Raw genomic sequence first — 6,000 nt, 5'->3', positions numbered from 1 at the left:
TCAAGCTTTCTTCATTCATCATTTATATCTAGCAACAAATGGCATTCTGAGATTTTCCAGTCACATATGTATTAAGGGTTAAAGACCATGTTTTCTAGGTCCTTCATTTAAGAATACAACAAACAATAAAGTGACAAATAAGTGACAACAAACAATAATCATTAATGTCTTAAGCACAATTTCTCCACAGCCAGGAAATTGGTTTCTTAAGGTACAACACCAACAATCTAGCCCATTCCCTTTTCCTCCAAAAGAAGATGACTTAGACATTCTATGACAATGATAAACAAAAAGGGAGATAAAGAACACGCATGGCCACGTTGAAAAACATAGATGGGACACCATTACTAATGACAATAATTTGAATAGGGATAACACAAGCCATAATTCATTGAACAACACCAAATGAGAGCTCAATCCTAGTGAGAGAAAAGGTGGTAGAAAACCCCAATCAATACAATCATATGCCTTTACAAGGTCCAATTTCAAAATAAGGGTACTCAAATGTTTTTTTTTGTCGTGTGTAAAAATTCTTGTGTGATTGCAATGACATCATGTATTTTCCTCCCCTTGAGAAAACCAAATTGCTACAGTGAGATAGATTTTGATAGTTTATGTTTGAGCCTAATGGAAATCACCTTACAAATCAATTTATATATAATATTACTGAAAGAAATGGATCAAAAATCCTTAAAAATAATAGGCTTTGAGGTCTTAGGCATAAGAGCAATAAACGTTGAGTTTAAAGAGCCTGAAACCACCCTGTTCTTCTTAGAATCCTCTTCCAATTATACCAAGTCCTCCCCCATCAATTCGAAGAAGTGGATAAAAATCTCCACAATCCAACTATCCAGACATGGGCTTTTGTTTTTGGAAAAAGTCTTTAGGACTAATCCCACTTCTTCCTTGCTGACAAGCTTATAAATGTCTTCTAAATCCATAAGAGAGAAAAATGTGGGATATGAGTTGATCGTCTTCAATTGTGTATCAATCTCAATATCCACTCTAGCATAATATAAATTTCCAAAACATATAACAACTTCAATTTGTAACTGATCCCAGGTATGTAGTGAATTCCGAGCTTCATCTTGCAACTCCCATATAGTGTTCTCCTTATGCCTTTTTGATGCAAAATTATGAAAAAATTTAGTGTTTTTGTCCCCCGTAGTAACCCATATAGCCCTACTCTTTAAATTCCATTCTTCTTCTTGTATTCCAAGGACGTATCTTTTTAAATTATCAAGTTCCAATGCTTCCTTTTTAGATCTTTCTAATAGAAAACTAGGATGTTTGGGATAATCAAGTATCTCCAACTTGATATCAATTTTCAGTAACTCCTTGGAAATTCTCCTTTTTTCTCCTTTCCCATTTTTTAACCACTCTCTTAAGTATTTCTAAGCTCTAACATATCCAACCCATGTGTGATCTGACTCAATTAACAAATGTATATTTCAAGCATGTTTTTACAACCGGTTGAAAGTCCTCCTCTACTAGTCAAGCATGATTGAATTTAAAAGGATGATTTAATAGGTTTACAACATCATTCCGTTATAAGAAAATTGGATTATGATCTGAGATACCTGCATTTTGAGTCCAAGACCTCGTGGTACCCATAAATTCTAAAAGATCGGCCTTCACCAGAAAATGATCAAGACATTTTGCAATACCCTCCACCCCAATTCTACCATTATTATAGGTAGGTTGCTTCCGGGATGGGACAACATCAAAAATATTATACCACCTAAATAAATTCAGAAAGTAAATAACCATAGGAACCAGTAAATTGTTTGCAATGTGTAGTCTCTTCCCCCCAAAACTATGCACTACGCAATATTAGTGCTCAAGCCCAGCCCCTAAGCTCCATAAATTTGTAATCCTTGCCTCCTGCCAACCTTCTCTGTGCACTGCATAGTCTCAAGCATCAAGCCTTATCCTTGAGCTCTTGAACAATGCAACTGTGAAATTACTTTTCCTCTCACCCTCTAGAACTGTGCATTGGGAAACTTCAAGCCTCAATCCTCAAGCTTGAGGCCTTGTACCCCTCAACTGCGCAATCTCCCATCATGTTCTCCTGTTTGAACTGCGCATTGAGCAACTTCAAGCCTCAAGCTTGTCCTCTTGGGTTCCTCAACTATGCAGTACCTCAGCCCAGGCCTTCAAAAGCCTCCATCTTGAGCCCTTGATTCCCTAAATTGCGCATTCTCTCCTCCCAGGCCTCTAAAACTACGCATTGTGTAGTCTCAAGGCTCAAGCCTCCAGCCCGAGTCCCTAAGTCCCTCAACTGTGCAATCCTTTGACCCTATCCATCTTGAACTACGCATTGCACAATCTCAAGCTTCAGTCCTTGACCTTGGCGTCTGGAACTGCGCAATCCCTGAGTCAATCATTTAATCAGTCACCATTTCTAGCTCTAACAAGTGATTTTCATGAAGCATATTAGGCTAGGGGTTTATCGGATTGATGTCGTCTTGTCATGGGTGGATTGGATTCATATGTATTCTTTTATGTCATGAAAGTATGATGATGAAGGATATGGAGAAGGAGACCATGCTAGAAGACACCTAAGGATATGAGGAGATAATATGATCATTAAGAAAGAAGACGAAGGAACAATGGATTATAACAAAAGATGGAAGTGTTGGGAAAAATACTGAAAGGGGGGGTGAATCAGTATTTTAAAACCACTAAATTTTTCAATTTCATATCCAGATTTCTATGTGTGACTTTACTGAAGGGAACTCACGTGCGTATGCGACTATTATTCTTACAACTAGTGTATGTCCAGTAAAACATATTTTTTGGTTAATTAATTTTCTAGATTATCTTAAGCCAGATCATCAATACTTCATTCAACATTATATAAACAGTAACCATGTGCAGTAAGAACAAAATAAGCCATCACATAAGACACACATGAACACCAGGATTTAAGGTGGAAACTTAATGTGGGAAAAAACCACCGATGTTGTCGTCTCTGTCTTCTTTTTAATATAAATAAAAATTTCTTACAATCTTGTACTAGTATAGACTCATACCAGTATGCAGGCACCCATCTACAAAAAGCTACAACCTTCACTTGTTCTCCATCACCCACTAGAAGGGAGCACCAACCCCTTGATCTCGTTTACCGATAACCACCGGAAGGGAGCTCCAACCCCTTAATCTGATTTACCAGCTACCACTAGAAGGAATCTTCAACTCCCTCATTGAAGGCTCCAACCCTCAACACCTTCGTCGACCACGTTTCATAAATTTTCATACTAGGTAACCTTCAATGCCATTTTGGACCAGTTTTCCCACGCCTTCCTTCCCCTGCAAAAGATAAGGTTGTTTAGCTTAACATTTACATCTCTAAATTGAAAACCAAAAGACTCGTTTTTGCAATATTTAGCTAGTGCATGTATATATCAATCATAGAAATATTAGGATCATTTCCATGCCTACTTAGTCTAGACAGCTAGATGATAGAATGCAAGGTTAAATTAGGTCTTTTCTACAATTAATGTGTGTTAATTCTTAACTAGGTAATTTCATGTCATTTCATAGCACTTTCTATTTAGCACTTTCATTTCCTTAAAATAGGGAAGCATTTACGTTTTGCATCAAAGATAGCTTTACATTCATTGTCAAAAGTCAACCTCCTTCTAGTCAATAGAAGATTGGTTTAAAAAACCCTAGTGGTCTATCGCCCTAGTTGAGAAGTGACAAGAGTAGAATGTTGCATCTGTTGTGCATATAGCACCATCACCTCCAAGTTTGTACGAACCCCGGGTTGATAAAGTAAAGTTTGTCACCCTAGGAGTTGCAGCATCCTTGCTGCAATACTGGGGCTCATCAATTTGGACAAAAGGCCTTGTCAAGAGGGAAGTTTGAGTTTCACAGGTGCAGGATAGGGGTGGTTGATAATCTCTTTATTGCTGAGAGGGAGTGTTGAAAAATGCTGCAAGAAATTCTCAATTTGATTTTGCCTTGATTAAATTGAGAAAAATCGAATTTCCACATCAATAGAATACTTGGATGTAGTTAACTTGTGTGACATGGATTGTGTCACCTAGTTTACTCAGTAAATTCGAGTTGGAGGAGTTAGAGTTCAGTTAAGCTTGTGTGATTGCTAGTTTGTAGTAATCAAAGTCAATTATCTCAAGTTTTTTTCAGTTAAATCGGTTCCAACTGTTGGAGGAACTAGTGGAAGGTCAGTTGTGCAGTGGGACTTCAGTAAAACTCAATGATCATCCAGTTAATTGATCAATCAACCCAAACGAGCTAGTGCATGCAAAAAATTTGAGTTCCCTAGCTATTGTGGAGATTCCAAGGAAGTATAACATCAGCTGTAGACTAGTCTTGAGTGTATAATTGTTGCATTCAACCTTATGATCAACCTGAGGAATTGTGGAATCCATCTTGGAGAAATTCCTAAATAATAGGGGCCAAATTTCTCAAGGAATTGACAAGGAAATAAGGGCTCGAGCAGAGGCGAAAATTGACTAGGTCTGAGTCAAAGCTTCTCAATGAGAAGAGCGATATATTATGCACTTGTAGGTTGTGATCAGTTGAGAAAAGAAATTGTAATACATCTCTATTCATCAGATTAATGCAAGAAGGCATTGGGGTTTTTAGCAGATTGCTTTCCCCAAGAAAAATATTGTGTGCATGTGTGTTATTTCTTATTGCATGTATAAATTTTTTGTTCTAAATTATGAATTAACTTCCACATAACAATAGAGTAGGTTTGTGTCTTGTGATTTTGATTAAAACTTCATGAGCAGTTGCGAATCTACACCATAATTTCTACATTATTTTGTATTGGAAATGCCTTGAAAATTACTGCACCTACTTCAATTAGATCCACCACCATTGCTCACAAATATGCTTAGAAACATGTGAGATTTGTACCACCTGTGTCATCATCATTAACATCTGTGACACCTTTGCCATCAATGACAACACCATCATCAATGCTTTGCAATTGCCATCAATGACAACATCATCATCAATGTCTTGTAGGTGCCATCAATCCCAGCATATTTCCAACAATGGGTGCATCCCACCAAATGGGAAGACATGTGGGAAGGTGACTTGTGACTTTGTTCTATGTGGCATGCCTCCTCCAAACATGCAACGTGATCGATTGAGTGCAAATCATATTTTGGTGCTTTCCATACATTGTGAGGCAACATACCAAAATTTAGGTTAGACATATAAAAATATGGTGTTCCAGCTAAATTTCGATGTTGGTCGCAGAACAAAATTTGAGGTTTAGGAAGAATCAAATTTTGGGTTTCTGTCAGCCTGAATTTTGGTGTCCTAAAATTTGAGGTTAAGGTGAGCATAATTTTGGAGTTTGGGAATGCTGATTTTTGAGTTTCAGGTAGGACAAAATTTTTGTGTTTAGTAGAAATTTTGAGTTCTTTTCTAAATTTAGGGTTTGGCCCAAATTTAGTATTTTGGTTAAGAGAGGTTTTGCATGAGTTTTGGCACAGGTAGTTATTTTTGTAAGTTGGTGGGTTGTGATTGCAATATTTATCATTATTATACATCTTTTGAGTATTAGGTTGGTGAGTCACCCACACCAAATTATGTTGTGTACTTGTATGTTTATGTATAACATGATGTAAAAGATTGTAGTTTATACATGTGATATTTTGGTTAAGTAAACATAATTTTGCAAACACTTAACCATAGAATATGGGAGTAGGCCTAATCAAAGTTCAAGCAAGCCCAAGTTGAGCAAGTCATTGGGAAGAAAGAACGTTGGTGCCACATTCCTAGAGATTCATGGGGTGCCTTTAATCATATAGTTTCTCTAAGGGCATGAAAAGTGGTCTCCTTATTTTATAGTTCCTAACACGAATAAAAAACTACCATTGCAAGGGAGAACTTATGTTCTTGTGTCCTTAACTTAAACTTTTGATGATGGATCATTAATTTCCAATTGAGAACATATCTACCAAGTTAATTGTTAAGGATCCAATAAGAGTTATCAGAAAAACACATGGGAAC

Source organism: Pinus tabuliformis, chromosome Q (genome assembly GCF_031772625.1).
Source record: "Pinus tabuliformis cultivar Carrire ecotype Pingquan chromosome Q, CPIR1, whole genome shotgun sequence".
NCBI lineage: Eukaryota > Viridiplantae > Streptophyta > Pinopsida > Pinales > Pinaceae > Pinus > Pinus tabuliformis.
This window is presented reverse-complemented; position numbering follows the sequence as displayed.